The following is a 25,864-nucleotide window of genomic DNA, read 5'->3' on the forward strand; positions in this document are numbered from 1 at the left end:
GAGAAATACCCTATGTGAATTTACACCAACCGCAAACGTGTTAATCGATGAAACGAAGAAGATATCACGTTACCCGACATTATCCCTCGGTTAAGGGTTAGTTTCCACGTTATTTATGCGACTTCACGGAATCGACAAAATCAGCTCGTAAAATCACGAAGGCTTTCTTTTACCGAGGGAAAAGTTAATTGGACGATAATTAACGACTGCAGTAACCGCAGCTTTCTATAAAGATCGGCGAGAAGCAGGATCGTTTTCGAAAAGGCGAGAAACCTCGTCGACAAGCGTCCTATTACGACTTAAATTGGCTTTTCTTTCGTTAGATCTTGATCTTCCTTATCTGTGGCAAGGCTCTTTTTACTTTTAAGAGGACGGTTCGTGGCTTTATGGAGACACGTCCGAAGAACTTTCTGGTTTCCTTTGAGAAACCTTCGAAAAGATCTCCTCTCCTTTTTCCTTCCCTTTACTGGCGGGAAAACGCAACGTAAGACTCGGAATTCTTTTCGTAAGAAATGCGACGAGAAAGTTTCCCTTAATTCTTTCCACTTCTTTTCTTTGCTAAAAAATACAGTTGAGGAAAGTTCAAGAGAACGCTTGCCTTTGTGCATTGTTGAACACGTAATTGTCTAATTATACAGTTATTCGAGGAAATATTAATTTTCAACAGTTGATTTGCAGTGTGTTGGTGAAATAATAATTAAAAAATATTAAAAATCTCATCAAATTTACTCGTTACTATCTTGTAAAATATCTCTTCGATAATTGTATGTATTTTTATAAGATTGTTTCTATACCTGTATCGAGTGGTTTGATTTTCGTAAAGTTCAGTTAAGCTGTCGCAACTGCAATTACAAACAATGTTATGAACTCATTGAAAACCATGTCGCACATTTTCTACGAGTTCTCGAACGCGAAGTCGAAGAAACCTGGTGCAACGGAACAGCGTTTACCCCCGTCTCGTGGTTGCCGTAGTGTCAAAAACTTTTAAATCACGTCCGCTAAACGTGACTAAACGTTTAAGTTTTCAGCCAACGGAACCACGATTTGCGGAACAGGCACGGAATTTTCAAGTGGCAAGCTTTAGGCGGCAGCCATCATCATCGATGCGATCTGTTACAAAAGAAAATCGGTCGAGAGAATTTTAAAAATTGTAGTACAAACGATGGAAAATATTTGAGATACTAGAAATCAGCGATTCTTTACCTTTTCATAAATGCGCATCATCAAAACGAAAATTTAAGAATTCCAATATCATCAAGAAAAGTATATTCCATATATAAGAATTTAATGATACATATACCATCAGTTATCTCGCAATTTACATTTTTAAATCAATTTTAAAATATTAAGAAAATCGTGTCCTTAGTCCTTCGGTATTTCTCAATGCTCTCAGAAGAATTCGATGCCGAAGGGGGAAAGGAATAATCGCATGTCCGATAATTCCCAGCAGTCTTTCAATTCCCTCTCACGAATCTGTTGGCGGTGTGTTGTTTAAAAATTAACGACGGTACAGGACGGATCGTGTAACCCGTGGTGCACTCGATTGTCTCCCCTTGCATCCAGCCGTTTCGCATTGAAAAGCATCAGGCAGCTTGCTTTCTCTTCGGCGAGTTATTCAAATCCGAGGCGAGTTCTCTCCTCCTCTTTCGGTTACGAACCGCTCGATCCCCGAACGATTCCATCCCTTTCGCCTTAGAAGGGACGCTCTAGCCAGCTGCCTCGTAAATAACGTTATTTATTCGTGAATTTGTTTTTCCTCGTACGGGCGTGCACACGATATGCCGTTGGAAAACGACGACGCTGGAATGCATAAAACCACTTCCGCGTCGTTTTTCAGCGCGAACGCGGACTGGATGGCCGTATCTGCCACAGGGAAATTTTCCATTTGTTTGAACGGCTAGGTAGATAGCGAGCTAGATAGAGCAGGCTTTTCGAATTTCCTTTCGAAAAGATGATCCCGGTACCGTGTGTTGAACCCGGTAGCCAGGAAATATTATGCTTAAGGGCTTGCAGCGTCACGTTGTTCGCTTCGTTTCGACGATGCTCGCGTGTTTTTGATAGTACACCGACAACCATTTTTCGACCAAGTTTTTAGCCAGCCTGGGGAATCGAGCACCGCTATCTAATGCCATGTTCGTTCGCGATATCCTTGTTCGTATGTCTTCTTTGTTCTTTTTTTTTCTTTTTTATCAAAGTTTGTGGGAATTTCGACGCTTTAGAATAAAGTTGATAACATCAGTTCAGGTTGGTTGGAAAGCTACCCGGAATTCTGCTGGGATCGAACAACTGCCGCGTTAACTCTGTACCTTTTTATTTCAACTTTATGTTCCTGGTATTTGAATATTGTTATTTTTTCACACGATGATAAAACATTGCGACTGATATAGAAGAATTTATAACATAAAAGTGAAATAATACTTGTGGTATATCAATTTGAAGCTTAAAGTTTAATAAAAATGGATACATAAATATTTAATCAACATTATTGATATTAATATGATAGTTCTCCAATTTGGACCTTAATATCGTCCATTGCCAAATATCTACTTTTCAGTCGCCTATGTTTCAAAATGCATATGGATAAAAATCATTTGATTTTTAAAAGATCTACATTATTTAAATATCCACCGACGTCGTTAGAATATTTATATTAATTGAAGGAATTTATTTTAAGCGTTAGAAGAAAAACCTTGAACGACGTTTATTTTCCTTCTCCGCTTAGCCCGTAACTTACATTTTTATAATAGCACGGTATAAACTTGATAGAGTACCTGTATACTTTATAACGTCACGTCGGAAAAAAAAAGACGAACAGATATTCTACTGGCAGCAGAAAAAATGCGCACGCCACCGTGGATATATTACACTTGAGAAGAGGGAAACAATTCTAATAATTTTCGGGGTAAATTGGGGTAACCTTGTATCAATAATATGGCAAAAAGTTTGGAAAGTAGCAACGTTCAACAGGGATTGAAAAGATTGAAAGAATTTTTGAAAAAATTTCCATTTTATCGAGACTCGTTTATTCCTTGTTGAAATAAATATTTTATACAATATTTTCCCCGTGTTCTTTCCACATTGTCGCTTGATAGCGAGTCAAATACCATTTATTGGAAGTTCTGTAGAGTTGAACGGCTCTCTCTCTCCTCTCGCTCGGTATCAGCAGTAACACGATAATTCGTTTCCGTGCACAGTGGATTAACCAGCAAATCCGATTTTTTCCAAAACAACGCGCCGGAAGTCGTGCATCGTAAAGCCGCGTAGATCCTGCCGTGAAACAAAATGTGTAATCGACTATGTGTGCCGGAGACGGTGCATGGATCATTTGTTCTATTAAATAACGATCGTAACGTCCGATAAAATCCTGATTTATGTTTTAATTAACAGCCGATTAGAATCATTCCGAATTCTCGTATTGTCGAACAATCGATGCAATTGATTCCATTTGGAACGAACGTATTGTTTGACGTTAATATTTTCTGAATTGCTTTGTTAAATTCATTTAATGAAATTTGCAAATTCGTTGCCCCAATCGAAATCATTTTTAAAAGAATAGGATAAAATTTGGGAAATAAAAATGATATGAAATACGAAATTTAATTGAAATTGGGCCTCTCTCCATAGTTCGTCGTCCGAGGATTAATACCAAGAAGAACAGAGAATTTTCTCTGCTTTTTCTTAGTTACATCCTTAAAGAAAAATATGATCTTTAGAGACTACGATACTAGAAAAATCGTGCAAAGTTGGCGTATGTTGTAGCTTTGTTTTCCCTCGGAAGCAAAACTTATTTAGAAGAAAGCAAGCTCTGACCTGAAACATGATTCATGTTTTTTGTCTTAAAGAACACAAGACGTATCTGATACAAAGTTACACTTTTAAAAAGATACTACTGCGCTTTTTTATTTGATACGTAGCATTACATTTTTAATGGCATAAAGTTACTTGGAGGGAAAATTGAAGTTCTTTCTACCTGATCCCTCATTTTAAAAAGTGAAAAAATACAGATACAAAGGGAAACTTTTATGTAATTAAAAGAAACCGCGAACCATTTCAAAGTTTTCTGATTACCATATTAATGAACATATTATTAACTTAGGTAATACTTTATTAACCTCTCTTGCTTTGACGTTAAGTACTTACATTCAAGATTATTGTTATTTAAATACACATGTACTTGAATGATGCATACTAATTTAGTCTTCATCTTTTGTTTATTTATTTTTCTATTTTATATTAATAATATTCCAGAATGCACAAAAAATGTGTGAAACGAAGTCAATTGTTCAGAATCTATAAAATATGCAAAGTGCACAAATAAAAGAGTTAATTCAGCAGTAGACAAAGAATATTGTACAAAAGTATATATTTACATAAACATTCTCAGTACAATAATTACAAATGCTAGACACAGTTTTACAAATAATGAAAATCCATCAAAAAGATTCCTTTATTTTGAAACCACTTGGACACGATGTTCGATCAAATTCGAGTCCATTCGCGGACCACTCGATCGGTCGGTGTCGTCGAGGCCTTAACAAATAAATTTACGCAAATGGCGCGTAATTCGTTTGCAAAAATATCCCATCGGTAGGCAGGATGAGGGGACGCAGTGTCAGCAGAGCAAGGGGGAAAAGAGAAACAGAGTGCAGGAGGCAGGAAAAAAAAAAAAATAGGAACGAAACGGGTCGAAACAGTTCGGTTCTCTTTACGAACGAACACGAAGCCCTGTCCTCCACCCCTGTCCAAATGAAATTATTGATCGGCCATAGTGTGCGATCCGGTTTGCAAGAGTGGCCACGTTAATTCGCAACACATGCGGAAGTTCCAGGCTTCCGATGCGCGAGGACGAACGGTGCATGCGACTGCAGTTGCACCGGCAGGACGAGAATTTCGCGAGTGCAATCAACCGGCCGACGACTCAGCGCCGATCTATCCCGTCATGCTGTTCCAGCTAATGCGCTTTCGGTGATCGTGCAGTTTTGCGGCGGAGAATACGGAGTATCAATCTTAAGCGAAGCGAACAGATAATCAGCGTCCTCGCTTCTGACAACGTTACTATTCCGTTTCGACGATTGTTAGACCGCTTAGAATCATCTTGCTGTTCGATTTATCTCGTTGCTGTTACAAATTAATAATAATTCTTAGACGAAAAATTTTTGGAGATTTCAAGATCAGGTATTTCAATATTCCTAAAGATTTCAAAGATATACCTGATAAAATTTTTCAGTTATTCTGCGCTTCATTTGCATTTCATTGAATGGACGATTCTAATATTTTTATATTGACACAGCATTTGCATATCTTTTGTATTTAACAATAGCCAACCTGTCAAATTTCATTTATCATCCATTGATTCATTTTCTCACGATTGATCGTTTCAATAACGTTGTCTAGTGATGGTGCATTCATTGTTCGATCCTTATTCACACTTCGGCGGGAAGTTAATTTATAATTCTTAACCGGGAACGTATTAAATGGATCATCGCAGTGATCGCGGATTATCTTCTTATTTATGACGCGATCCATTTTCTAAGGTAGCACAATATCCCGTGTATCAATATTACCTCCGAGGGAAAATTAATGTACCGTTGCGAAGATATTAAAAATGTGTTAGAGTAAAAGCTCGGGTTTCTATGGAAATCCTTTGGGCAAATATATTTGATCAGCCATGAATTATGAATGTTTGTTCGCATAGAAATTTCCTTGTTTGTAATTGGTCATTTCGGACTTTCTTAGCTTTCTTGTACGCATAATTTTTAATCTCATTCATCACTGTACCTCGAAATTGGGTCATTTTTTTGCCGACAATATTCGTTGCTGTAAATATCTAAGCGACATCAGTTTTATTCTTATTTAAAAAATCAAAGTTCGCCTTTAAATTTCTGAAGCGTCTTCGTTTAGAAAAATTATATTCATCCCACTTGATATGCCTTTGAAACTCTGCCATTTTATTTTAATATTAGTATAAATTACCAAAGCCATTGATCTCATAAAATATGCAGTCATTAAAATGTCAAAGAAGGAAAAGGGTTGAAATTGAGGAAAAATGACAATTGTTTTTACCAATTCTTCGTAAATAAAACATTGAAAGATCCATTGTACTATAGTGATTCCTGGTGAAAAAAGGAGGGTCACAGGTGGTGCGTTACAATTGAGTGGCTGTCGCGGTCGAGCATTCCGATATGTCTGAATGTTCGTTCGTGCATGGTTCGTTCGCAGAGCTGGCCTAGCTGGCAATTGCTGGTGGATAGCCGCGGCGATCGTAGTGTCTCTCAGCGTCCACGTCATTGCCTGCCAACTCGATTGAATCGGTGATTTTAATGTGTCGATGGTTCGGGTTCGTGTTACCACGCATCAATAATGACGTAGCGTGTGCGAAATCAATTAAATCAATTGGCAAAGTAAACGGAAGACCGTGACTCAAAATCGTGTCCCCTTGTTCGCACTTCTTTATCGATCCTTTACAAAAGAACAATTAAAGGAAAAATTTCTTTTGAAAAAATAAAAGAAAGTGAATCAGATTATTGCAGAGTAAGAATGAAATTATGAAACTAATTAATACTATCATCTTTTATTCAGAAATTCAGTATTTTCCATAGATATGTCAATGCTCTAATTACCTAATTCATATAACAAGAATTCAATTAAAATCTAATTACTTTCCAAGTGAAGTAATTCTTCTAACGTGTAATTTTCTGAAATATCAGGCTTTCCTAAGAAAAGTACAGATTTTCAAGATCCTCATTTTGACGATATTAATATTAAGTGATTTAGAAACAAGTTAATCTGGTTTCACTGTGGCAATCAAAGTGTTAAACGTTCGTCTGGATTTTTCTAATTAAAACAGCTGAGAGATTGAAGTAAAAAAACCACAGAGGCAACGTCGTTTACGTAAGAGTAGCTCGTTAGCTAACTGTTTCCTCAAAACACGTTCGATCTGCCTCGACGAAGGTTAATTTCTAACAAGATTGCAAACGTGTCCCGAGAATTCTTGATGACTGTGTACGATTAAAGCCTCGTAGTAGTGACGGTGTGCTTACCAAGCACTTGGATGACGTCCTTGAGCAAATGCAGACCCTACGAAGAGCCAGGTGTCTCCTCTGCCCAGGACATCCAACTAGGAATATCTAGATGTCTACCAATTTTCCTTAGAAAAGCAAATTTCTACTATTCCCCGGTGAAAATGCGAGCGGGTGAAAAGCGAACGGGAGACGGATAGCAGCGTGTGTATGGAGCGGATGGAAAGCTGATTCAAGCGATTTGATAACGTTAAAGCAATGGACGAAGACTGTAGTTGAATGGACGATCAGCGGACAGGAAATGGATCGTGGAGATATTGAAAGTAATTGGATGAAAATCATTTCCCAATAATTTTATATATTGCAATTTTGTTAAGCTTCCTATATTACAAAGTCAGCCATTTGAAGTCATTGCTTTCCCATCACTAATTACAAGTATACCCCGAGCAGGCAGCTAGTGGACGAAAAGCTGACTATATGATTCACAGCGATACAAATATCTAAAAATCTGCAACGTTTCCACTTTTTATCCACTTTCGTCACGTTTCATTTTTGCCACAAGTTATCTCCACAGTGTCACTGAAAACTGATACTAAAAGAACAATGTTTCCAGCACCTTCGTTATTATGCGATCGTAAAGAAAGTTGCTTCTCGGCCAAGAATCATGATCAATTCAATGTTCGAATCGATTTAATGGCCGTACAATACTTCACTGAAACGATGTCGTCACCGGGAGAATAAAGGGCTCTCTTCATCGTTTCATTCCTACGGGGTGATCGGATACTTCACCTGGAGATGTCTTTATCTCGATTCAACGGGACCCGTCATTTCGAGCCATTCTTTTTAGAGAACAACGATTCCGTAGATATCGAGTTCGTATAAAAAAAAAAAAATAGAAAAGAAATTGCAAGTCCTACGCGAAGGATTATGGCTGTACGGTTTGAATGAGTTTCGCAAATATTTGATTCGATTCTGTGTTCTCTTAAATCCCCGCTGTTTTCGATTAAGCACGAAAGGTTGAGGTGTCTTTTATTCCAGTGATTTGTATGATTCTAGAATTGGTAATGATTTGTTCATTCCAATTTGTGATAATTGAAATTTCAAATGGTAAACTTTATTGAGCATTCTATGTATTGATTAACTTATGTATTGTTTTATTGTAATTTTTATTTAAGGATTTAATCCTTTGAAAGGGGTACAAACACGTACTATAACTCTTTCTTTACTGCTAATTTATTTTTATTTTTATATTGTTAAAGAATTTTAGGATTTTGGGGTTTTGGGATCGAGGTTTAGAATTTTAATCTTCTAATTTTCTAATGTTCTAGTTTTCTAATTTTCCAGTTTTGTAGTTTTTTAATTTTTAAATCCCTCAATTTTCTAATAGTGTAATATTCTAATTTTCCTATTGTCTAGTTTTCTAATTTTCTAATTTTCTAATGGTCTACTGTTCTAATTTCTCAGTTGTCTTATTTTCTAATGGTCTAACTTACTGATTTTCTAATTTCAGAAAAATCTGGTTAAAAGAATTAAATTAGAACCACGTACTACAGTAAATATCATTATTTCTCTTAGGTAGTTACTGTATTTTATTAGATAGTTATTTCCTTCTTAAATTTTTCACTCGTTGCGTTTCAACCAACACGACGTCGTGGCATTGAGTACAAAGGGCGTTGAAGTTCGGTAAAAACCGAACGAAGAATTTTCCGAAAGAAATCACTAAAGCCAGCTTTGGCTGTGGAAGAAGGAAGAGGTCGGCGGGCGCGTATCGCGAAGGTGTAAGATGAAGGTGGAGAGCGGTCGCATAAACCGGATGTCCCGAGCTTCCCTAGGCAGCGTAATATCGTAAAGCCGATTTCAGTGGAAAAAGGGTGGCGTTGCCGGCGCGCTTATACCCTTATACACCGGCCGTGTTTGTATGCGTGGCTGTGTAGGTGGAATAAATTTCGTGGCAACAATTCGACAATCCCGCTCCAATCGGAAGGGATACACGAGCGGAGATCCTCCCTTGGACGTAGAGTCCTGGACCCAAACGATCCACCTTTATCGGGATCCCGGCCTGATGGATTCGGCCCCATTCTGCCCCAAATCTATTCCGTTTTATTGCCTTTCTGATACATAAATTTTTATTCAATTTGATTTGCCGCCATTGCTATGGTAATGCGGCGAAAAGAGGTGCACGCGTTTTTCCCTCCCTTTTCTGATACTCCCGCGTTTTTCCCGTTCCACCTCGCATCCGCCTTGTCGTTCCCTCTTCAGGAACCACTTCTTTTCTACAGTTACTTCGAATCGTCATCATTTTCTGGGCTAGTCTTCCTCCGGTCCCGCTAACGATTATTTGAAAAGACCATTTCAGGGCTCTTCTCAGTCTCAGCCGACGATCCACTGCTCGATCGTTATAAGGGCTCTAAAACAAATCGCCTGATTTCCTAATTGCTTCCGAATAATTTTACTGCTTTCTGATGCACCCTCTGTTTTAAAGCTCACGGTTATCATTCGAGTGTTCTCGCCTTCGAATAAATGCTTTCAAGGACCAGTAACCGTAATTGCTTGGATTCTTATTCGGGGTAAATTGTAAGAAACGAGGGACAGTGGTATATTGGTTTTGCAAGGTTTTATAAATTATTATGATTATTCAAAATGCGGTAAGTTACTTTAGGAAATTGATATAATATTGGCTCTATCTAGAATCTTCCTTAAAAATCTCATTAGAACTTGATCAGACTGTGTAAATGTAATTAGATGCACTGTCTGCTTTGCCAACCTGTATAATCTGAAGGCTTATAGCAAGATTCGTCCGCTAATCGAACAGCTCGTATAGCTTGTTAAATGGTGAATACGACACTGTTCGTATTCAAGTAGCTACGAACCAATATTACTGGCAATAAGTTCTTTGATGGGCAATTACGAAACTCCTTCAATCCTGCTGAAATCGTGCAAACGAAGCACCCACATTATTTGAACTTTGCAAAAGTGAAACAGCAATTTATTATTTAAATTTTTGCATATTATAACATTGGATTTAATTTATTTTTCCTTTATACTATTCTCTTTAAAAAACTAATTTATCATTAAATCAAAGTTACAATTATTTTTGCGTTATAGTTCTCATATTACTACCCTGTAGGGAAGTACTATTACTACACTGTCAGCACAGCTAACATTTTGAATTCAAAGAATGAAATTTTTATTTTCTCAGGCTTATCGACATATTAAAGGAGCTTTTATCAAAAGTTCTTTTGATTCATCAGGAACGTCGAGTCTCCGCCCCCACCCCATTAGAAACGTAGAGACACGTGATTGATCAGGTTTGGATAGATGCCCGTGAAAATTCGTAGCTTTCGCGGACATTTCGGTCCGTCGATTTTCAGTAGCCTCGCGTCGCCGGTGTTTATCGGAAGCCAAGCTATTTTCCGTATGCGGCTCACGAAACAACTACTTCTTGCTCCCCCTAGAGCGCCCACCCTACGGCCCTGACGCGTTGCACGTGACTTGACGATATAGTGATGGGACCAACACCCCGCAGGATACATTCGATATTCGACGAGGAACGTATTAATTTCTCCTGGCTATTGATTTATCGGCAACTTCGTTAATTGATCGTTTTACCGTAATTTTATTTTTATTTTATGGACGCCGTTATACCGTTATATGCTGGTCTCGTTCAGACGCCGGATACTAACGTGGACCACGTTACCGGGAAATTGATGTGAAAATCGAGTTTTTTGTACACATTTTACTTCCGTGCAAGGCAAACTTTAATTTTGATCCCTGAGGCAGGTTTTTTTATTTTGGGAAGTGATTTTTTGGTTTTGATGTATCAGGTGCAAAAATTAATTTAATCCTTATGTACACAACCAACTTTACCAACGTTGTTACACATCCGGGGTATCCGGGTATCCACCTCTCTTTATTTCGATTTTTTAAATATTCCTCCAAATGAAATCATTCTCTTAACATTTATTTGATTGAATAAAGATGTATGATGAGTGTCCGAGGCAATTTCAAATGAATAGGCCTCTTAACAATTCGTACAAAGGTAGGAGACAGCAAGACTTTCGCGGTCACTTTTAGTTTCAAAACACGCCAACTGCTCTGGATTTTGCAAATCTGTAGTCGGGCCCCTTCCTCAATAAGTGAGAGAGTTAGAATTGAAATTTTGATTTTCAATTTGTTACTATTAATTATTTAAAAAGAAACAAGTATCAATATAATTTCAATTAAATCAAAAGAATCTGAATATAAATTTACTTAAATTCTTCCATTAAGTAGTTTAATAATACGAATTATTCAAAAAATACCAGAAATTAATTTGTTCAGAATCCAAACAATAGCTATTCACTGACTTAATTAAATCTGTGCCCATTCATTCAATGCTTGAACAATAGATACAATTATACCATGGATATAATATGTAATACCAACCTATTTTCTCTTTAGAATAATCTATGACGTCAGAAATCAATTGTTATAATCATTACCAAACAGTATTCAATAAATCCGGCGAAACAGTAGAATCGTAAATTATTATGTAGTCAATCTCGAAGTATACGAAGTCTGATACAATTTCATGACATAAAAGCAATATGAAATGATGCTTATGGTATATCAGTTTAAAGCTTAAAGTTCAATGAAAATTACTACACATGCACATCGATGATTTATTACCAATTTATAACACAGCGATTGAAAATTAATTTAAAATGCTAAGCTGTGAATTAGTTGATCCGTTTTTATTCTAAAGAGGAATCAAGTAAATTATATTACAAATATTAATGATACATTTATGTAGTTATTTTCATTAAACTTCAAACAGTGTCATTTTGTGATACTTTTATGTCACGAAATTATGTTTGAATTTCAATGTTCAAAATTTTGTTATTTGAAATGTACCAAACACTGTGAGAATAGTTATTGTAAGAGAACGTTATTGACGAGCATAGTTGTTCGAAAGCCATAAACTGTCGATCAGGTCCCATCGCTAGTAGTAGTTCGGAATTAGCTCCAGACGAGGGTGAATGCAATAGAAAGGGTGGAAGATGACGGTGGGGAGGGAAAGGCGCTATCGAGCACGTGACACACATATTACCTACCTTTCGAGAATCTCGAGCCAAAAAGCTTCTTCTTCTACTTCTTCTTCTTCGTTCTCGCCGACTGGAATGATAGAAAAACTAATCTTCCAGATTAAATCTCTAATTCACGCCACGGCCCGTGGTCGATTCGACGAGATTTTCTTCGAAGATAAAATTAATGGAACTATCGTGCGTTTATGAAAAAGACTAGTCTTATCTTGAAACCTGTACACTGACTCGATTCAAAGAGAATAGAATACAAATAAAAAAAGAATTTCATAGTTATGTTTGCTAGGAAATAAAAAATAAATGTTACATTCATCGTTCAAGGATAAAAAGAAATTTTAATTAATATTTCAAAAGAAATTATCTTAATTAGTCAAATAATATATTCTTTCTTTAATGAAGTATATTATATTAAATAATTTTTTACTTTTATCCAATTGAAGATATTATGTAGGAAAAAGCAAATCTTTTGAATTAAAAAGTTTCATTTTTTATTTGAACTTTAAAGTATTGAACTTTCATTGGTTGCTCTGTTACGAGAAAATCGCGTTTAATACAAGGAAAAAGTTAGCGAGGGTAATTTAAAGAATCTCAAGAGTCTATCGAGTAAATTTCTGAGTAATTTGGAAAACGTCGAGTCGATCCGTAAGAAATCGAGATTCGAGTGGTAGGCAATGACCAAACTGACGTTAAACAACTATTAACTTCCGTAGCAAACTCGATTCCAACTAACGTTAAAGTGGACCAGAAAATAACATGTTCCGTAAAGTACTTTTCAGAATGGTGTCGAGGAGAATTGTCCTATTAGGAACTCTTTGATATATAAAAGGCAACGAACAGCATTTCAATAATTAACTACATATTAGAAAAGCCCATATTAACTCATTCTACTAACATCTGTTATTTCTGAAAAACTGGGGTCATTCATTTTTTATTTTGCATAATGACTGAAATATAACCAGTAATTATATTGCTTTTAATTTTTAACATTTTATAAAATACAATATAATAACAATATAATAATAAAATACAATATTACATGTGTCGTAAAGTCTTCCATAATTTTTAATAAAAATAGGATACTAATCTTTTTTTGACTCCCAAATATAGCCTTGCTGCTTTATTTAAAGTATTAACACAAGAGTCACTATTTTACCTCAGAAAAAAAATTAAAGAATCAGTAAGTAATTTGTCTCCTGTTTTTCCTTTTATTTTTCATCTCTATTAGACTTTCAATAATTTTCACACGAATGAAATTGCAACAGAACTCAAAACAAAAATCGAAACTTCAGAACTATATTTCCTTTGGGTTTTGCCATTCTTCCTGGACAACGACTTCCTGCAAGGAGGAAGTCGAAGAACATCTTTAATTTTTCAACCCACTTTCAAACTTCTACCATTCACATTAAATTTCATGCAGCGTGAAACGTACTATATAAAAGCATCAACAAGCAACCAGCTTCGCAAACAATGTCCAACACAGTGGCAGTGGCGAATAATCTTCGCACGAGTTGCTATCCTTCCCTTCGAAGTTCGCTGGATCTTATCAAAATCGATCAGCAAATAGCAGTTTCCGTGGAGTGGCTCGAAGGTGGATAGAATTCTGCCCAGGCAGAGGCCGCGTTACGCGATCCATTCTGGTGGCATCGTGGTCCTGGGTCACGATGCGCCTGGTAGATTATGCATAACGTGCATGCATATATGCATCAGAGAAGACGCGTATCGGGTCGACAGGTGTGACCTACGGATTTTCCGATGCGGCTTCGAAGCCCTCCACTTCCGGCGTACGCGAAGAATATCTGCGGATCTAACAAGCTAGGAGAGAGAATTTTCGGATGAGAAGAGGGCCAAGTGATGGCGAATAAAATGACGAGGGAAATGTAAAAAGGAATGACGAGAGGACGGTGTAAAGAGGAATGGGATATTAGGTGGCTCGAAGCCAACCATTTTTTCCCTTCTTCATCATTTCACGCTGTACAGACCTGGCCATTTCGACCATTTTTAATGGAAATACTAATAAAGGCTATCGTCTATATTATATTGTAATAATAGTATTGTTGAACATCAAACGGTGGATTTTGAAACATAGGAAGTCTGATATAATTTGATGACATGGAAGTAAAGCAAATGGAAGCTTAAATTCATGACGAAATGCAGTGATACCATTGCAAGGTAAAATCCCTTTTTTAATTAAAAGTGCTGATGACTGACAAAAGTAGATCTCTTTGCATTTTTACTAATTACGTGTCTAAATTAAAAAATTTTACAACTTAATCAATCAAAGTATCCATTCACCACAGCGTGATATCTCTAGATTATTAAGAATCTTTGTAAAAATTACATTTGCCAAAATTTATAAGAATATTTAGCACTTGAAAAAATTTTACAAGACTGAACAATATTTCTTCGAAAAAGTCTTATTGAAATTTTATTAAAAGAAGTCAAACGAAAACGAAAATTCGTGAAAAGATATGACAAGTGTTCTCATTCTCGGCTTAATAGTTCCTTTGAAAAGAGACGTTAATTTTACAGATTATAATGGTTCCTGGAGATGAGGCAAGGAATGTTATACAGTAACGTATTTAATGCTGGTGCTTACTGTCAGTCGGCTATTTCCAGAGAATTCCTGCCTGTAATTTCGTACCTTATTAACCAACGACGGTGTCTGATATATTTTATTTGAATTTTCCGCCCGTGTGCGCGTGTACGGTGCAATAAACTGACAAAGGTAGTACGTATGATATAACGTACGGACATTCACAGAAATTAGCAGCAGACCGTTGTAATGTACGCGGGTATATTTCATCTTTGCTTCATTGGTCGTAGCGCCACAAATATTTAATTAAGTAACATAATTAACCGGCTTTACGTCTGATTTTTAAGCAACGTATTGAAATTAAACAACACAAGTAGGATGTGTTATATTTCTTTTATCATTGCTCTGTGAGATTACAAAACGAATTTAATTTGTCTAAAGATTAGAATAATTTCTGTTGTCGATTTTTAGCAGATGCGTAATCGTAGAAAGAAATTTACAGTGGGTGATCAAATTATTAGAGCCACTTCTATCAAACGTTCAATTAATTGATATTTATTACTAATAATAAATATTTCCACAAATTTTCTATGGGGTTGAGGTCCGAAGAATTTCTAAACCAGTCAAGAACTTTCACTTTTTTCAACTATGTATCATAACTTTACAACCATCAATACATCATAAAAAAATAACAAAAACTCCGTTTAACTAGGTTTTCATTTAAGAATTAATAATTTTTATGTAAATTAGTCAATTTGTGCGATTGGCTCTAATAATTTGATCACCCGCTGTATAACGGTTCAAACGAAATGTGAAGTTGCCTTAATTAAAACGCCGCAAAAAAGCCTTATTTCATCGCTTGATTACTTCCAATATCCACAAGTTTCTTTTTCGTTTACCAAGCATTAATCAACGATGCACGACTGGATTTAATTGAATGGTTCGATTTCTCACCCAGATAAATAAATTTACTGGTTGGCCTTTATGGAGAAACGTAAATTCCAACCATGTGTGACATATTTAATAAAAATCGATATATGTTATCATTTAATAAATTAATTCTGTACCATTATCACTACGCCTTCTTAATTACTATTTCAAATTGAATATATTTCCACGCTTCTGTGCATCTGAATAGTGGCGCGAAAATAAAAATTACTTTAATAATTGAAGTTAGCTTGACTTTTTGAAAATAAATCTTCAATTAGAAAAAAGGAAAGGCACAGAATTAATTTGTACACCTAATAAAGAATAATTATTCTAATTTTAACTCTTTCGCTATAAAGGACGTATATATACCCTATCCAAAAACAGATTGCCATTTTTTTTTTTGCTCGAAAAGAAAAGAAAAATTCCAAAAAGAGCCTCTTATCGCCACGAATTTCGGCCGATTTTGGTGCAAGATCAACGTTCATGGCGAACGTACGCACGGCACACGTTTCAGAGGAGCAACATATGCGCGCACACGATATCTCAATATCGGGTTCGCATTTGTTCCGGCAAACTTTGCATTCCACTGGCAATTAATTCGATAACATTGAGTCGTTGCTGGGTGCTCGCAACGGCACCGACGGTCTCAAATTTCCCGTGTGTTTTCGCAGGTGAACGCTTTCGAATCGGCCGTTCGATCGATCCTGCAACCCTCCCCCGCTATCGCCGGCAGTTCGCGACTCGCATCGATTTTATTTCCGCGTTTATACGCGCTAATAACGCGTCAATTTATCTATCAGATACCTGCGAACCATTATGATAAAGAATGATTCGTTTAAATCTACCCTGTCGTACATTGCACGAACCCTTCTCTATTCGCCACCCCATAATTCGATGACGTTCAAATTTTCCGGAAACTGTTGACCAACGAGAAAATATCGCGCTATGAAATAGTTAGTGACAATGCATACAAGGTTAATGGGAATTGTCAACGTTTAGAGGGGAATTTAGATTCCTCTTTTGATTCTTCTTCTAACTATGAATCAGCCATTTTCTATTAGGAACATCGATGAAGTGTTTATGCAGTTATTTTTAGAAAATCTTAAGCTTTAATTTGATATATTATAAATGCTATTTTGCAATACTTTTATGTCATAAAATAGTATCAGACTACCCTTAAGGATATTCCCCTATTTTCAATATAATTTTTAACAATTAAATTATCAGACACACTTAGCTGATGTTTTTCATATATATTTATAACAAGACAAATTTTTACAAGTCATTTTATCAAAACTCGTAGAAGTTATGGAAGGGTATAGTTGATCAAGAAGAAAGCCTTAACAGCATCTCTATCCAATCAGTTAGTAAGTTTCATGGTCGGAAAACGAAAAGGGATATGAAGGAAAAGCAAAGGATCAGGTTGAAAATAACAGTCGATTGTCCTCTTCCGTTCGGATAGGATAGGCTGCTGTCATCAGGGACAAAAAGGAGCTCCCAGTTGTCAGGGACAATTCAATAAGGTCGACGGAGTGTGGATTTTTCTGATTAGCCGACAAAGTTGGACGGCCGTTGGCGCGTGATCGTCCTGCTGAAACGATCGCCGCGGGAACTAAGAGGCCAGGGCCTTTGTCTTATTTTAAAACTCGCCTCCTTTCGATCGGCCATTCACGTCATGCCCGAGGAAATGCACTCAACACCTTCGGCACGAACACGCGAACTTTCAATCGGTGTCGAAGCGCCTCTTCGTGAGCTGCTTACCGTTTTTTTTTTCCCTCCGTTTCCTTCTGTAACAGATAAATCGATTCGAGATGTCGTATATTGTTCAAACGATCATCTAATGATCGATATATAATTCTATGACACATTCAAAAGTTATTAAAACACTCGACTGTTAATTTCCTGATTAATGGTAAATCGTGAATAGGGAGGGGGCTGAATTTCAAGGTAGAGAAACTTTTAACTTTTTAATATATATTCTAATATTGCAGCATCAGTTTTAAGTAACCGATTGTAACCAAACTCGCTGAAATAAATAGAAAGAAAATCCTTTTTTCGAAAGCAACCGAAGTCTACAAGCTCATAAATAATACAGGGATTTCGGTTTTAACGAAAACACGCGATCGCCAAATTCTCCTGCGGTCCTCGGCGAATCGGTATGCAGCGTCAACACGAATAATGTCGCGATTCGTGCAACGCAGGTTTCTCCGTCTGTCTCATCAAGGAGGGAATCGCAACCCGCTTACGGCGACAAAGTGTCCCGACACCAGGACAAGGGGCAAGTTGGTGGATTCGGTGTCGACGGAAGAGAAATAGGCAGAAGGACGAGGAGTAAGAGACAGGTGGCGAGTGCCCAACTCGAAGGAACTCGAAAAGCTGACGTTTCGCTTACGTGCGGAAACTGGCAAACGACGGATATATTCCTCTCGTCCAGATGAATTTGTCAAGTGAACATCGACGGCCCCATTGAAAATTGGACGATGAAGATTGGACAGATGGGACGTATATACGTTGATGAGCAGTCGATCTAATTTCGGATTCATTTAAATATGCCAATCTGTTTAATCGACGCGACGGCTGTTGAACGTTGTCCATATTGTTTGACCCGGTTCGATCTGACCCCTGGGCTTCTCTGATTATAGGGAAAATCAGTTAAACGGTTCTGGTTTCGAAGACAAATATTTGCGGGCCTTCCTAATGGAATTTCGTACGGTCCTATCGGTCCGGTACACGCAAGGCTATGTATATTTTCCATGGAACGATGGCTTTGTATGATGTACGTCATTGAAAATGATATTTAGTTTAGAAAATGAAAGAAAAATAATGCGCAACGATCTAAGAATAGTACTAACTGAAATTTCACACGTTGAATATCGTAGGGTGATTCCGGAATAGCACCTCAAATTAGATCATGATTACCAACTGGACAGTTTTCATCTGGATTCTTTTGGTTTTGTGGAAAGTTTGTTAGTTTTCAAGAAAATTAGTAAAAATGCAAATGGTTGTATAAGCTATATGTCTTACTTGATAAATTTTTGTATTTTTTGTTTTCTAAAGTTATTATTTCTTTAGCATTTTGTTAATTATTTGTTCTCTTCATAAATGAATTTTGCTGCTTTTCTTTGTTCTTATTTTTCTTTTTAATGACAAAATTGATTTAGCTTTTGTTTAGTCTATTATTTTCTTTGTTTTTAATTTTTAAAAACGAAAAGTAAAAAATTAGTTGAAAAATTGTTTCATTCATAATCAAAGTTTGCAATCCTAAACTATACATACTGAATTAATTAAAAGAAAATTATGACATTTTATTCTTACACTGACTGTACATTATCAAGCATTTATGACTTCTTGTTATTGTAAGAACGTTAGAATTCCTCACACAGGTATTTCATAATAAACATTCGTGGTAAATAGTTGAAAATTTTGTATAAGGAACGGGCAAGAATAGTTAATTTCGTTGAGGGATAGCGTTGTAGTATTGAATTCCACGTCAAATGTTTGATAAGTTGATGGTATGATATTAAATAGAATGCAGCCAAGCAATATCACGGAGCAATCAATAAAATCATCTGGCCTTATTTAACATGAAGGGAAATTTCAAACAGCTTAAACTTGGGAAAAGTTTCATCAGGTATCAAACATCATTTTTGATCGAACAATTTTCTTTCCCTTCAGTGAAATATCCTTAATATTTTATATTTTTTTCTATTAAAAAGAATAAGAAAAATATTTCAAATTATTATACTTTGTTGCATGAGAAAAATGGCAAGGAAAATGTAATATTCTTAAAAAATTTAATTAAAAGTATATTTAACTAGATAATATTTTAATTCGGATCAATCATGACCTAGATATTAAGTTTAGACATAAAATTTTTGAAAATGAGAAAAAAAATTTTCAAAATGAAAGGAAATAAGGGTCTGAAATGAAATTCAAATTAGTGACCCACTGCCAAATGATTGAAAATGAGATAACTTAACGAATGGTATCAAATTGTATAATATAAAATATATTTTTAACTCTTGAAATATTCTACGCTTTCAAGCCACAATTAATAATCATGTCAAGACCCTACAGTATAATGACAACGACGAATCGTGTTCGTCAAGTGCTCTTCAATTTATTGTTAAAAATCTCTAGATTGATCGTTATTACTTGAAACAAATTGCACTTGTCCTAACAATGGAGAAGAAAGATTGGTACCAATAGTGGAAAAATTTGATGATTGAAATTTTTTTATCGCATTTCAGGAAATATATTTTCTTATAACTCGACTATTATCCAGTACTTTACCTACAAAATGGTAATTCATTACCTAATGAATATGATGATTTTTTATTTTATAATATAAAATTTTTTCTCCTTAATATTTTCGATAAAAAGTAAAATTGCAAAGTGACGTTCCTCTTAATTTTATTTTCAAAATTACTGATGTAAATTTAATTACTGTTAAAGGAAGGATAATTTTCAAAGTTTTTTTATAAACTTACACGAAAGTTTCGAACAACAATTTCTAAAGTAAAAAAAGTGATCCGAACGTTATAATAATTTTGCTCGAACAATCAGGAGAATCATTAAAAAGTTTTGGTACACCGTCCCACTATTAAAATAACAATCCTGTTTTGGAAATTAAAAGTTATACTTTGTAGTTAGAGTAGGAAGTGAGTGGATAATTGACCTGCACCGTAGAAAACTTTAAGGATATGGCTTGGACGTCGAATTAAAACTTCGAAAATTAATTGTGAAACTTATCTTGATTATAGTTGCTTACTGTATATCTGTGCTGACTTCGAAAAATTAATTTGCATTGGCTAATTATTCGAAACCGAGTGTCCGCCTTTGATCTTACATTTTTGTATTTATATTATTAATGACAAAAATGTTGTATAGCCAACTTGTTGAAATTTTATAAATTACCATATCTTACAAAATTTTTGTAAATCTGACTTCTCTTTGGACACCGTATATATACGTCGTTCGTAGCGAAAGAGTTAACAATGCAAACTAAAAGAAAACAAACAAGTTGATGTTTCTTGCAACACGAGGTAATCGAGAAACAACAATGAAAGAGGAGGAATATTTAAATAATAAAGTGGAGCAAGATGCAACGAGAGTGCAGCTGCAGTTACTTGGTAATGTAAACACGTACACTACTTTTTCCTTAGCTCTAGACTTGCAGTCCGATAAAATCGTACTTTTCCTTCGTTCCCTCTGGGGCTCCCTTAACGACGTGCCAGGGTAGAGACGAGGTCTAACTCCATGAAAAGTTATCCGCGAATTCAATATCGCTTGCCTTCGACGAGGATCCAAGCTGACTTCCCTTGAATTCTATGCAGAGTTAATTAAAAACAGGATAGGACCTGGGCTCTTTAATGTTTCAAAGTGTCTCGATGACTTCAGAAATATTTGAGTTCTTAAAGGAAGGTTCCCAAGATTGAATGCATTTCTGATTAATTAAACCGTCTTGTGATTGTGCTTTAAATTCCAAGTATTTGGTAATAATAAACAGAAGAATTTATATTTCATTGCTGTTAGGTTGTTGTTAGGTCATCCTACTTAAATCACTCTATACTATAGAATCGTGTTTATTATAATTTATTATAATATTGATACAAAGTTTTGACAAAATATGAAAAACATTATTTGATAATAATATTATTAACCTGTTCATTCTTTTATAAAGTACTTTATCGTTCGTCTGATTTGAATTAAAATAATCGATTATGATAAACTGAATATTTATGTTACCTCTTCGTCCGTGATTACATTCTTTTTTAAATAATTCGATTTTTAATTCAACTTTCATGAATGTGCAAATATGAAACGCTAATAGCCTTCAATTTATTTACATATATTTTCATATTTATAGTTTTTCTCATACTAACACATCAATTGCATTAAACTCTTTCTTCTTCTAATCCTTAAAAATTTTAAATTAGGAAAAAGGAATCCCTCCCAGCAAGACTTTTAAATTCACCCCTGATTATTATAGATCAATTGCATCAAACGCTTTCATTTTGTAATATCTACTTTCAAATTAAACTCTAAAACAAAAAAGCAATGTAGATTTTCGAACAGAGCAGTTTAACTTTTATTTAAAATCTTTTTTTGAAATTTACGAAAATCAAAAACGATATAAATTACGTTAAAGTATGAAGTAGAATCGAAAAGAAAAACTCGAGTCAGTTACTCGAACGTTCAATCTAAACGAATTATATTATATGATTTCACTTTGTAAACATCTTATCAGGCGATGAAACAGACTTGTTATCGTAGCGAAGGGAAGTTGAAGCAACTCGCGATCCAGCTTTCAGAAGTAAGTAGTTACGTAAGTGGAGCATGTCGATATCGAAATTCTGTTAACTACGTCAGTGGTAGCCACAGCCGCAGCGATGAACGGCTGGTGTCCGCAGCCATAGCGACGAACGACGAGCATTGACAAGACAGGAACGTTGGCAATTAATGGGAGATGGGACTTAATTAGTACAATCTCCGTGGTGTGTTCCATTCCCGGCGTATCGAGTCTCGTGTCTCCATCCGTCTCTCTCATTGTACCCCTAAATGCCAAGCATTCCAGCGCGTTCCTCCAGAAGAAGGTAATATCCTACCGGAAGCCATGGCTACCTACATACGACTTCTTGCAGAGTAACGTTGCTGAAATACCGATTTAGATACAACCGAGAATACAAGAACACTGGAAAAGTTGTTGCCTTCCGTAGAGACGAGTTGTTGTCCCGAGGAAATTACAGTGAATTGTTCAGACGAAACTTTGTTTAGAAACTACGCTACCTTGGAAAATAGTATTTTCTTGAATACTCATCGAAGAATATTAGATATGCTGGTGCAATTCATCAACGTCGTTTATATGTATATAAAAAGTGTACCAAATTTTTAAAAATTTCACTACCACTATTCAATTTTAAATTATTTCATTATAGATCACTTTTTGCTTTATAAAATAATATAAATGTTTTTAAAAAATATTTTCTATTCAAGCCTGGGGATGTTAGTTTCGCATCAGGAACGATGATAAATTAAGTCTAGCGTTAGCCCATTACATTCGTGGGTTCTGATGGGAATACAGGGGTAGTTGTATGTATAGGTTGTCGGAGTAAATAAATCTTTATTATGTCAGTGCTCCGATCGTGTATATTATGCGGCTTCTGGACGCGTGCATAACATTTGCAAATATAGCACTAACGTCAACGAGCACTCTGGATGTGCACTATATTAGCGTGGCTAGCTGAAACGTTGATGCGTTGATAGCTTGAATTTATTAGCTAGCTAAATTCATTATCGAGAACACGTGATTCGTGGTGTGACCTGACAATTAGGCAGAGATGAGGAATAATTTCGATATTTTGAGAAGGAAATTACGTTAATTACCTGCTTATTTTAATTGCATCGATGATTGATTTTAAGGTGGGTCGGGTCGAATCGAGTATGCATAGATTGCGTCGGGTTGGGGTGGATTTGCATGCATCGAGTTGGATCGAATTTGCTTAGATCGCGTCGGTCAAGTCGAATCGGATCGGGTTTGTATGAATCGTGTCGAGTCGATCATGAGATACCCGAAATTTTCAGGTTGTCGCACCTTCATACTTTCAAGAACCCGACTCAAAATTTTCAAATTCTTGCATACCCTAATTATAGAAATATACTTAACGATGAACAAATACTTGAGGGAAATAGTACTATAAATTATTCTTATCAGGAATTTCGCGCACAAACTGATACAAGAATGAATGATTTTTTTCACGCTGTTCTGCTAATTGAACTAGTTTGGTAAGGTGTTTCGTTCTCGACTTTGGTAGTCCTGCATCGTTGCACACGAACGTGTAACAGCTGAACTGGCCGCTATTCCAATCGTCATAAATTGTCGTAGAGAACGTGACGATCGTACCGAGTAGCCAATGGATACGCTCGCCTGTCATTTGACCCCTGCAGCTTCTGTTGGCGTCGCATGCTTAACAACCCTCTCCGGAGGCCTTTGACTACCGATTCGCTTAACCCACGGTATTTATCGGACCGGAATGATTGAACTTTTGTAACGTGTTATTTTGTAACGAAACAATTCTTAGTTAGTGTTACTTTGTAACAAAGGAATTGATGGTTAGAATGAGCTTCAATTTAAAATTGATCAGTCATTTTAATCAATCTTTAAGTTTCAAATTGATGTGGTATAAGTGCTATTTGGTGGTAGTTTTATATCATCAAATCTAGCGTCTGATTAGGAAGATTATAGCTCCGGGTTCCAGAAATTTTAATCCGGTCCTGATCATATTTTATCAGATTCTGTAGATACTATTAATTCAGAAGCAAATTCATGTACAAAACCGTATTCCATCGTTACAACCATGAAACCTTCACTTAATTCCAATGAAATATCTATGAAATTTAAATAATTACCATACAAATTGGCCTATTTTATTACGAAAAATAATATTCGTTTCAGTACCAATGCGATTGTTGAACAGTAACGCAATTGTCAAGCGATGTAACCTGCGCGACAAATAGACAAAATGTGGCGACCCGTCGTCAATTAGTTGAGCTGGCATTAATGCAAATGCCAACATTAGCCGATAATAAGGGGGCTAATATTATTATTTTACGGGAATAATATCAGCATAACTCATTTGGCTTAATCAAGAGCATTACCGCCACGGTAGGCAAACCTATTTTGCCATCGACAAATTTAATACCACACCGTTGCAGCCTATGTTCACCTGGTCGCCCCGTTTCAACCCCCATACTTTGACCCTTTCCCTACCGTGAATTGTTTGTAAAATCGAATGGCACGCATATTCTGACTCTGCAGAATTCGATGCACGTGATCGCGACAAAACGCTGAACGTTTAAACTCATGAGTCGATAATTGAGTTATTGCTTATGACGGAATTTAATGGCCACTTAATAACGGCGAAGAAATCAATTTAGATGAATTTTAATACTTTTGCTAATGAAAGAGAATAATTGTAGTAAATTTTCTCCCTTAAATGACGGTGATCGAATTAATCCTAATTCAGACTTAAGAAACATAGCAATTTTTAAACGAAGGGGTTTCATATAGTGAAAGATAATATTTTTAATACAGGAAATAATTATAGTTTATAAAATTAAATTTAACCCTTTCATAGGCAGTAGGAATTATTTTTCTCATCAACTAAAGTACAATCCTATTTGCAAAGGACAGTATAAGAATATTCGATTAATATTTTGTATGTTGAAATTTTTGCTTTTTTACAAAATAACAAAAGTTATACCCACGAAAGGGTTAAGTTGCCAGTTCTCAGCGGTTGTCCCCTCAAGGGTTAATTAAAAATATATTTTTTATTTTAATATCTTTTGGTGGTTTATAAAGAATCGTATTAGAATTATTCATGATCACCTTGCATTACATGCAATTATACATGAAAGCAAACCGCGACGGGTCACCAATTCAAATCGCGCGACAATGACGGCAATGCAAATCCGGCCGTGCCTGCATCCTGAATAGTCGAAGCTTCCACGCATAGCTGAGATCACATCCACTCGCAACCCTCTCACCACCACCGTCATTGCACCCTAGACTGTCAGTTATTTATTAGGGTGAACGTTCATACCAACGCAACGCTGTTTCAACCTCATAAATCGGCTGTTTAATGCATTTTTATTCTTGCCCTATGCAGAACCGGATTAAGATTTCTGATACCCGGGGCTTAAAATAAAATAAAATTACTTAATTGTAAAGGAAAAGGGCAGCGATACAAAAATTCGATACTTTTTGACATTGTAAATGGAAAACTTACAATCAGAATGGCACTTTCTGAAAAGTGGAACCCAAGGCTATAACTCCCTTTCGGGCTGACCTAGTTAACTATTTTACCCTTATTTTAACAATAACGTAACGACTAGCTGCTTTCGAAGTAGTAACTATTCCATAATTGTCGTGGAATTATTTTCCAAGAAATTCTATGCATTCTTGCCGCGACAAATTACGAAAACCCGACACGGTTTCTTTGTGATCGTCGTGAACGCAACGGTGAATAAATTCTATTGGATACTTTCTGGAACAGATAAAATGGGAATTTTAATGGGGACAGGTATGTTAGGAATATTCGATGCGGGATTCAAATAAATGGAAATGGAACGGGAAGAAGGGAATTTGAAACGAGCCTGAATTTTACTATGCTTTTGCGCGAGACGACGCGAGGGCTTGCAAGAGTTTTTAACGAAATTTATATCTGTGCTTTGGAAGAACGGTGTACGGGAGAAATGTTAATGGCGAATGTGGGAGAATGATGTCGTTTGATGTTCTTGCA

The 25,864-nt window shown here is 36.0% G+C and overlaps 1 protein-coding gene across 3 annotated transcripts in view; it reads left to right on the forward strand.

Annotated features, from left to right (window-relative positions):
• LOC114877790 (E3 ubiquitin-protein ligase MIB1) overlaps window positions 1–25,864 on the forward strand; it is a 480,657-nt gene that overhangs the window by 427,160 nt on the left and 27,633 nt on the right. The gene's annotated exons all lie outside the window — the stretch shown is intronic.

The sequence above is a fragment of the Osmia bicornis genome, chromosome 2 (genome assembly GCF_907164935.1).
Source record: "Osmia bicornis bicornis chromosome 2, iOsmBic2.1, whole genome shotgun sequence".
Classification (NCBI taxonomy): Eukaryota; Metazoa; Arthropoda; class Insecta; order Hymenoptera; family Megachilidae; genus Osmia; species Osmia bicornis.